Below are 11,372 nucleotides of genomic sequence, written 5' to 3' on the forward strand. Positions count from 1 at the left end.
ATTACAAATTTAGTTATAGTATAGAGTTCAGCTTTATTTTCTGAATATTAGATTAACTATATGTTGTTAATATTAATTTAAATAGGGTTAATTTAATTTAATTTATTTTCATTTAATTCGTAAATCTTAGATTAACTATGCTCAGGTTGTTTTTATTATAATTATTCATTTTACCTGATTTTTGTTTTTTAAATATTCATGGTTTTAAGAGAATTGTGTAATCGTCATGTAACCCCACCGATGTATCACTAACATGAGAAGACAGCACAATATGTCTCTAGATGATAAGATTATGCCGTACCTGCATACAGCCAGCTTAGCACATCTCGCGAGGCTCAACAATCACTAGTTTAGATTGGATGAACGGCTGGTCAGTGCATTTGTCGAGCAATAGTGTCCGAAGACGCATACCTTCCACATGCCATTCGGAGAACGCACGATTACGCTACAGGATGTAGCGTACCAGTTAGGTCTTTCCATCGATGGACACTACGTCAACGGATGTCTGACGGACTTCGAGCGATACATTTATGGCAGGCGACCTGCATGGGATTGGTTTGACGAGTTATACTGCATTGACAAGTTCACTGTGAAGTGCACTTGGATGTAAGAGATATTCAGTAACCTTCCACAAGATGCAGACGAAGAAACAGTCAGGAGGTACGCGACTACGCGATGACATACATCATGATGCTATTATCAATGCAACTCTTTGGTGACAAATTCGATACACACCTGTATATCTGGTGGCTACCATGAGTTGCGAAATTAGAGGACTTGGACGGATACAATTGGGGATCTGCCGCTCTTTCGTGGTTATACCGATGCTTGTGAGGTGTGGCCAATAGTAAATTTAATTTACTTTTCTCTCATTCGATGCCTTGATATGTTTGTTTGAGTGATTTAAAATTTTGAAGGCAACAATGACTTGAAAAAAATGGAAAAAAAGCATGCAAAGTGAAGAATTCATGAAGAAATGAAGATTTGCTAAATTCATAGCGACGCATATGCGTGACACACGCATACGCGTGAGAAGGAAGTCTACTAGGCGACGTGTACGCGTAACCCACGCGTACGCGTGACAAGTATTATGGGAGCCAAGCCAGATTTTTTTGCTGAGTCTGACGGAGGCATTTGAATGAAAGGACTGATCCATCTAACTTTTAAAGATGTCAAAAATTTAAAAGTATTTTGAAGGATTACCATGTGTTCATAACACGCAGTGGAAGAAAAGAAAGTAATCCTTAAAGATCTATTTTTGTGCTTAAACTTTATTCCAATAATAATATATAGATATAGATCAGATCTAAATACCTGTGTACGCTAGTAAAAATCACTTTCTCCTTCGATGGTACGAAGGCGCTATGCGTATCCACACCGAGACCAACCTTTGCTGTCAACTCCTTGACCAATGGACATCTGATCTAAATTGAGAAACCTCTTGCAACTCTTTGCATGCCATAAAATTCTTCTCCAAGAATTAGGCTCACATACATTTATGTGCGTAGAGGTAAAAGAATAAAACCCTTGTGTTTTATTCTCTCATTTTTATGTGATGCCTCTACTCTTGACATACATATATATAGTATGAGATTTGTTAATGATTTTAAATTTGATTCTCAATTCAAATTTAAATCATATCTTGAAATTCCAAATTTGAATCCTTCAAATTTTATGAATCATATCATAACAATTTAAAACATAATCGATTTGGATCTCATCCAAATTTATAATTCAAATTCAGAAATAGAATAACTAATTATTTTCAAATCTCATTTAATATTCTCAATTATCATATTATTATTATATTTTTGGTGCTAGCAAAGAATATAATAATATTCTATTTGACTTAATATAATTATTTATTTTATCAAATCAAAATAATAATTAAATAATTCTACAGCAAAGATTAGAACATTCGTTAGTGTGTGACCCCATAGGTTCAATACTAAGTGGGTAGTAAATTAGTCATACTAAATTTACTAATCAAGGTTGGCGTCTAGCAACACTCCTCAACGACCTGATAGTATGAAGTAATATATTTTTACTAAGAACCTTAGAAGAACAAAGTATAATTCCTTCCATCTTTCCAGCTCTTGGTTAACTCTTAGAGTATGGTTTAATTGTCAAACTTTAACTTGTTACCATTATTATAATGAACTGTGAATGACCTAAGAAACTTATTTCTTCATTCATTCAATCCCCTTGACCAAGGTTTTATTCATCTCATTCATTATAATCATAGAGCTCAAACTCTTTACCGAGAGTTGACGGATTCCTTATTGACTAATCATTAATTCTACAAGTATTTAAATCATACCTAATATCCATTCAACTAGCACCCTAGGGTATTAGGTGTCCAGAATCAAAGTATAATAAATACATTGTTAATTACTATGATAGTCGCAGGTCAAAGGAAACTCTATTACCATGTTCATCTTGAGAATATTCTATTGACAAATATGCAGTAATTATAACCATTAGGAATTCTCAAAGTGAGTCAGTTCAATGGTCATATCTCTATATGCACCATCTATATATATAATTTAATAAATAAGATCTATTAATCTTCATCCAATGAAGACCATTGTATATATATTGATCTTTCCGGATTATTAATGTCCTTAGTTAAATACGTGTGTGGAATAAATGTCAAATAAATACCTTATTCGTAATACATTCTAATATGCAAATGCAATAACTCAACAACATGTGCACGATTCATAGATTAATTTTACGGCCCTTAACTGTTTCGTTGTTATTAGTATTGGTTGTGTTGACTATTATACTAGTATATTGCTAATTTTTCTTCTTTTGATTTAACCACTTTTTTTCGGTTGACTTTGGTTAACATAATACACATATTTAGCACACAAAAAATAAAGAAGGTATATCTAAGTGCGCACTACAAATTATTAGAGGCATTTTTTTTGTTGTTTATTTTCTTCGCCGTCACTAAAAAAAAGGCAACTCCTGTTGTCAAAGATTTTTTTTTTTTTTTTGAGTTTTTCACAGTATCCCCCAACCCGATCGGTCAAGGATTAATCCGTCGCGAATCTGAGCTCCATTTAAGGGTCTGTCGCTGGCTAATGGATTGCTGCATGCACAAAACGGGATTCGAACCCCCGACATTTGATTAAACGAACAAATAAACTGACCACTCGATCAACCCAAATTAGTTTATTGTCAAAGAATTATGTACTTAACTAATCAATTTAAGATGAACTTTTTTTTTACTCGTATGCCTTATGAATATTTTTCAATCAACCTCAATAATAATTCTAAAAAAACAAAGTTAGCCCCCTACAAATATCTTATCTAGCTTCTCTCCCCCTCCTCCCGGCGGAACATAACAAGTCCATTGAAGTGGGGCAAGTGGTGGAAATGCACTGGATTCTGGAACCTACATAGTCAAATTCACCAAGTCACCAACTTCAACAATTGGAGGACCATGTTAAAGCAATCATAATAATCTAAAAGAATTTCTAGAAGCAGGACAAAAAAGGACAAAAGAGATGAGGACATGAAGTTGTTGTAGTTGACTTGGTTTTGTAGGGGATTGAGCGGGTTGGTAGGGTGGGTCAGGATATGGAGAAGGCAGGCATTTGTTAGGAAAAATCATTAAAATAAACATAAACAAATTATTCCAAATAAAATGTGTTTGTTATTCTTAACACATTTTTTTTTTTCAAAATGAAGGGATGATTTTGTAATAGCATTGAAACACCAATTCTTTTTTGCCCACGAATAATTGTAGAATAAACACCATTCACTAAGTATATTCTTAAAACTCTCATGTACATTTTTGAAGAGTAAAAATTATGCATGATTGACATCTTTTTCGATGTGAAGATGAGTTATTCAAGGACATGAATATTACCAACATTTTACATTTTAAAATAAAGAAGAGAATAACAACTTCATGGGAAGAAGCATGGAACCCCTGCAGAAAACTTTGTGATTAATGGTCAATCAAAATTGATAGAAAAAGAAAGCCAAGGAAGGTGATATGTTCCAATGGTGAAATTGATGGCTAATTTAATGAGTAATTTTATATCATTAAAAATATTATTAATGATTAATTGATTATTATAAATCACAAAATCTACTCACCCTAATACTTCTCAATACATAATTTCCCCAAAAAAAAAAAATCACAAATTCAATAACTCCCGAACCCTAGATATCACAAACAACTCCAACCAACCACGAACATCTCTGGATTCTCCCTCTTTGGACTCCAATGTGACGTTTAAAGCATGATAGCCCAACTTTTTAAAAGTAAAAACAACAAGGCCCATATCTCAATGATAGACTTAAGAATAAGGTTTTAATTTCTTCATGACCAAAAAAAAAAAGGTTTTAATTTCTTGACCAGAATCACTTGTTTTGCATGTTTACTTGTTTATGGAATACAGATAAAATTTAAGAACATTTGGAAGTATCTACGTCCAATATTTCTATTTTAGTTGTAAATTTCTCTGCATGTTTTCTTTAAGGAAACCACTATCAAAAATATATTTTTTTAAAGATATTTTTTAAAAAATAAAATTTAACACATATAATTAATTAAATTGTGATATTTTTATTAAAATTAAACCAGAAAAATTAGTTTAGCCAAAAAATTGATAAATTAAATTTTGAACTGATATAAATTAATATTTTTTATAAAAAAATTACTATAATACCCTTATTATAAAACCCTTTCTGTCTCTTTTTTTTTTTGGTTTACCCAAACAGTATCCCCCAACCCGACAGGTTAAGGATTAATCCGTCGCGGATCTGAGCTCCATTTAAGGGTCTACTACTGGCCAATAAATTGCTGCATGCACAAGGCGGGATTCGAACCCCCGACACTTGCTTAAGCGGACGAGTGAGCTGACCACTCGACCAACCCAAGTTGCCTTTCTGTCTCTTTATTAGCTCCCTTTCTGCAACGAAGTGTCACTCCTTTCTTATCAAAAGTTGCTCTGCCCTTGCCCATGGGCCATGGTATTAAAACAGGGAATAAGCCCATATAATGCATCTGCTCTACTCTGCTTCTTTGGACTCCAATGTGAAATTTTAAATCATCATAGCCCAACTGAAAAAACAACAAGGCCCACATCTCAATGACCAATGTAAAAATATAACTGGTTTTGCATTTTTTGCAATACAAATAAATTTAATAATATTGTCCCAAAAAAATAACTTAAGAACATTTTGAAATATTTATCTCCTAGTTTTTATACAAATTTAAGTATTTAACCATTATAAATAAAGTTTAATTTAATTTAATATATTATTATCTGATTAAATTCATTTCTAATGTTATTTATGAAAAATATATACTATGTCGATGTAATATACGTCATCAAATATTTATAAAAAGAAAACTTGTTTATACCTAAAATACGTTAAAAAAAACGTAATTCCCTAATTATTAATTAATTAATTTTTAGTTTAACCATTTATCATCACATCATTTGCAACTGCAAGTCCGCACAACAATATTACCTACCGGTCATACCCATCATTATTTTTATTTCTTTCAATTTTTAATTAAAATTTCGGCAATTTTATTTCAAAGGAAAAAAAAAAGGAGAAATTTCTCAGGAATATTACCAAAAAGCAAAAACCCTCTGTGTGTTTTGAGCTTTTGGAACACGAGCCTTGATCTACGCCGATGGCTACCACCAATGGTTCTTCTCCGGTAACTTCTATTCTTCTTCGCCTTCTTCCAATCCCTTTCCCTTTCCATATCCCTATTCTTCTATGTTTCAAAATTGGTTCTTGTTTGTGTTACTGAGCTGAATTGCAATGCCACAGCGAGCTGCTGAAAACACAGAAAACAGCTTAGAGAAGATCAAGCGTCAACTTGCTTCATGTTCTGGCAGAAACTTGTTGCAGGGTCCTCTTCTCAAGCGATCTGAAACCGTAAGCTGAAATTGAAGTAATTAGTTTCGATTTATATAGGAATGAAATTCGAAATGCTCATGGTATTAGCGGTCCATAATAATTCGATACAACTAGTTTCGAATTGGCACATGATTTTGTAGCCCGTAGTAATTCGATTTATTTACGATATAATTATATATAGAATTTAAATTCAGTTATTTTGAATTACATTTTACCAAACCAAATTCTCTCAAAACAAAAAATCATAAAAAAATAACGAAATATAAATTATAAGATTCAAACTGCGAAAATGAAAAATTATCCAAATCGAATTTATCGATTGAATAGAATCGCTCATATTACTGGTAGCGTTCATGAAAAGGTTAATGAATAAATTTTAATTTAATTTATTTTCTAAAAAAATAAATCGTTATTAAAAATTTTAAACTTTAAATAGTAGTTAGAGCATTGATTTAGGAATGGTATTTATTCGAACATTAAAACTACAAAATGTATGTTAGACGAGGAATAACTAAGTATTAGGACAAATAGTGATAACATATTTGGTTAGAATTTGCAAGTAAATGTTTTAAATGTTAGAAATTTAACGTGATTAGAAATTTTGTAGAAGTTTAATTGAATTTAATTTAATTTAGATTTCAAGTGTTGGAACAACTAGGCATTAGAAGATTAACAAGAATTTAATATGATTTAATTTATTTAAAAAAATTAATTCTAAAATACCACTATCATTAATTGATAACATGCCACGTTATTCTCAATGATTTATTCCACACTTTTTTATTTAATCTAAAATGACTAGTTACTCTTCTTTTTTTCATATAATGGGATTGGACTAATGAGTCATTAGCCATTAGCAAAATGGGGTAGTGCCTAACTTTTGGAATCTTTTATGAGCCAATTCCACGAGAAAAAAAGAAAATGGAATCAATTATTTTCAGGGTGCCTAATAGACCTTCAATAAGTTATGTATACCTGTTTTATTTTAACACATTTTCTCGTTATCTATCACTATATATATAATATGGGCATGTAAAGATTGAGACACCTCATAATAAATAAAATATTTATCGTCACAATATATTATATAGTATAAACTATATACACACACAATACAGTTTATATTAAATTAATGTTAATGAAAAAAGACATGATCAAATCAAGTTGGAAGCTTATGTATGTATGTAATAAAACAGAGAAAGGGTTAAAGGGCATGTGGGAGCAAGTGTAAACAAAATTATATAAGCTAGTTGACAAAAATAGTAATAATAAAAGGTAAACCTGACAAAAATGGTAGCACAGAGGATCAGAGGAGGAATAAAACAAAAGAGATTATATAATTTTGTTTGTATTAGCTTGATCTAAATTACTTTTAATCCCATTGATTTATTTGGATTTCTAGCAGTGGATATTATTTAAATTTTTTTTTATCTTATTCACTAATGCGCAGACGGCCACTTGTTGCCTAGAATATATAGTTAATTTTCTGCCTTTGTATAATTCCTGATGAATTTTTTTACAGGAACAAATTTAAATTAAGGATAAAACACGTTGATAAACCAAATTTATTATAATATTACATGAAATTAAAAGTCTCAAATCAAATAAAGTTACATATATATTTTTGTATATAATTCTATATAAATTAAATTCATTGAATTTGAATTATGCATTATAATACTAAATCGAATCAATCTGATTTGAATTAGTAAAAAATAATATAAATCAAAATAACTAGCTTTGATTTATATCGGAATGAAATTCAAAATTTCTATGATATTAGCCAATTCAGTAATTCAATACAACTAATTTCGAATTAGTACATGGTATTGTGGCACATAGTAATTCGAATGAACTAAATTTGATTTATACAGAGACATGTTATGGTAGTAATTCGATACAAATTAATTCGATTTAGCTACGATATCACTATATATAGAATTTAAATTCACTTGTTTCGAATTACATTTCACCAAACTAAAAATCCACCTAACACAAAAAATTCTAAAAAACTAAGAAAATCTAAACTACAAAATTCAAACTGCGAAAATGATAGACGACCCGAATCGAATCTATTGGTTGGACGGAGTTGTCCATATTGCTGTAGTGTCCATGAAAAAATTAATGAATGAAATTTAATTTCATTTATTTTCTTTAAGAAATAAAGAATTATTAGTTATGTTAAATTGCTTAGAAGTTGATTAGACGCGTTATTAGAATTTTTAAACTTCAAATACTAGTTAGACTATTGATTTAGGGGTAGTAGTTTGTTCGAATATTGAAACTACAAATGCATGTTGAATGAGGTATAACTAAGTATTAGGACGAATAGTGATAACATGTTTGGTTAGAATTTATAAGTAAATATTTAAATGTTAGAAGTTTAACGCGGTTAGAAATTTTGTTGGAATTTAATTGAATTTAATTTAATTTAGGTTTCAAGTGTTGGATTAACTAAGAAGCAGAGGATTAGCAAGGATTTAACATGATTTAATTTATTTAAAAAATTTAATTCTTAAATATTATATTAACGAGGCACTACAAGTTTAGTTATAGTATAGGTTTAGCTTTACGTCCAGAATATTAGACTAACTATGTGCTGTTAATATTTAATTTAAATTGAGTTAATTTGATTTATTTTATTTTAATTTAATTCGTAAATATTAGATTAACTATGTTCAGGTTATATTTTTATTATAATTATCTATTTTATGTAATTTTTGTTTTCTAAATATCCATGGTTCTGAGAGAAATTTTTAATCGTCATGCAACTTTACTGATGTATCATCAGTATGAGAAGGTAGAATGATATGTTCCTAAACGAAAGGATCATACCATATCTGCAGACGACTGGCATAGCACATCTCGTAAGGCTCAATGAGAAGGTTGGTGCATTTGTCGAGCGATGACGTCTGGAGACATATACCTTCCACATGTCATTCAGAAAGTGCACGATTACGCTATAAGATGTGGCATACCAATTAGGCCTTTTCATTGATGGATAGTACGTCAGTGGATGCCTGACGGACTTCGAGCGATACATTGATGGTGGCTGACCTGCATGGGATTGACATTCAATGACCTTCCACAGAATGCAGACGAGGAGACAATAAGGAGGTACGCGAAGGTGTACATCATGATACTATTATTGATGCAGCTCTTTGGTGACAAATCCAGTATACGCATGCATATTCGGTGACTAGGTACTGTACGTTGTGAGATTAAAGGATATAGGCGGATACAACTGGGGATTCGCTGCTCTCTCGTAGTTATACCGATACTTGTGAGGTGTGGCCAACAGAAATGTAGTTAAGTTAGCCGGTCCATTGTAGTTCCTCCCGTCATAAATCTTCTGACAGTTCTCGAATTTTAGGCTCGATAAGTTTGACGCCTTTCATTAGCCGTCGACGACGAGGTTCTTACCATTTATGGTTGTCATCATGTCTAATAATATAAATTAAATATTATTGTCGTTGTTCGTAGTATATTTTGAATGTCAGGTGTTCGATTATCAATCAACATTAAGCGAAAAGGGGGTCGAAAATCGCACAGTAGAAGTTCCGGGCAGGAGATGTGAGTGTTTTAGTGATCAAACTTGCATTGTTAAGTTTTTTTTTTTTCAACTTTCTACTAGACCTTAAATGAATTACAATACTCGTTTTTCTTTGCCAGTTTACATGGATGCCATATAGCGCACGTGCCAGTCCCACGGTATGCTGTTATTCAAATGCGCATGCTAATTTAATATTTTTATAAATAATGATTATATATATATATATATATTTTGCTCTTTTATTTTATGTTCATTTTGTTGATAGTCTTACAAATGAGATTTTTTTTTTTCATTTTGATGCTTGTAAAACATGTCCAATATTATGTTTTTATAATTTAAAAGGAAATTTCTATATTTTAAAAAATAAAATGCAGCACATATATAATTGGATTTGGTGTTCTAAAATCTTAATATCCAACATGGTGTTGTAAATGAGATTGAATTCCGAATTTGCACCTATCCAATTCAATTCATGTACACCGTTAAGTGGGACAACCTGATCTATGTAACTTAAGGGGAAAAAAATATAAATCTCTCTCTCCACTGCACTTGTATGTTTTTCTTTGTCCCTATTATTGACTCACTTTTTAAGATAAAACTTTTAGTGATCAAGTTTGACAGAAAAAGTTCGAGGAATTAACATTTTCATTAAAATTTATCTAATATTTAATCATAAAAAAATATGTAATTACACACCATTAAATATAATTTTACATCATTAAAAATATTAATAATAACTAATATACAAACACACATTAAAATTGCATGCATGAAGCAAATAAAACTGATATGAGGCTATTGAAAACGACCTTTTGGATGTGTGTGTGTGAATGGAGGCTACTAATTGAGGGAGAGAAGCGTCTGATACACAAAACATATATATGGAACAGCAAATAATTAAGGTTTAAAAAGGATCACATATTGAAAGAAAGCAAAAGCACAAGATATTGCTAGTGGCTAAGTAAATATTAGCAACCATGTTTTGATTTGTCATAGCCAGATATATGTTTGTGGGGAGAGAGAGAGTACAATAATTGATGATATTTAGTACCATTTACAAAATGTAGTTACTAGATTATGAAAGTGTTATTGTTTATATTAATATCATTTCTTTTATGGGTTTTGTGTTTAGCCTGTATTTCTAATAGATTTTAACAAGTACTACTTCATTAAGTTATAATTATGTATTATTCATTAAATGCTAATTGTAATATAATTATAATAAAGATATTTTTCTAAAAATAATTTTAAAAGAGAGAATAGTGCTTTCATTACATGAGAATAGTACTTTCTAAAAATAAAGATATTTTTCTAAATTAGTATAATCATGCATTATTCATTAAATGCTAATTGTAATATAATTACAATAAAGATATTTTTCTAAAAATAATTTTAGAAGAGAGAATAGTACTTTCATTACATGAAAATAGTACTTCCTAAAAATAAAGATATTTTCTTAAATTAGTATAATTATGCATTATTACTTAAATACTAATTATAGTATAATTATAATAAAGAGAGTAATTACCCAAATCAGTCCCCGAGAATTTTAGAATCGGACATTTTAGTCCCCAAGGAAAATTAATACACACATCAGTCCCCAAGGTTTTACTCCGGCAGACAAATCAATCCCAGTTCATTTTCTGGCAGAGTAATTACCCAGATCAGTCCCCAAATATTTTAAAAACGGACATTTTAGTCCCCAAGAAAAACTAATGTACAAATCAATCCCCAACTTTTCTCTCTATTAGACATAATAGTCCTCCGTCCAAAAATAAAATAAAATAAAATAATTATTATTATTAATTACACAATAATATTGTATTATATTTTTTGTATTTTTTAGACAAAAATAATGATAAATTTATTCATTAAATTCTTATATATATATATATATATATATATAGTCACTCAATAATAA

General features: G+C 30.3%; 1 protein-coding gene and 1 long non-coding RNA gene across 4 annotated transcripts in view; one reads left to right on the top strand and one right to left on the bottom strand.

Moving 5' to 3' along the window:
* LOC107609547 overlaps positions 1–11,372 on the bottom strand; it is a 65,325-nt gene that overhangs the window by 33,050 nt on the left and 20,903 nt on the right. The gene's annotated exons all lie outside the window — the stretch shown is intronic.
* LOC110264802 lies at positions 5,453–6,091 on the top strand. The gene is made up of 2 exons (XR_002351023.1): positions 5,453–5,692; positions 5,809–6,091. It is a non-coding gene; the product is annotated as an uncharacterized LOC110264802 (long non-coding RNA).

The sequence above is a fragment of the Arachis ipaensis genome, chromosome B07 (genome assembly GCF_000816755.2).
Source record: "Arachis ipaensis cultivar K30076 chromosome B07, Araip1.1, whole genome shotgun sequence".
NCBI classification, from domain to species: Eukaryota; Viridiplantae; Streptophyta; class Magnoliopsida; order Fabales; family Fabaceae; genus Arachis; species Arachis ipaensis.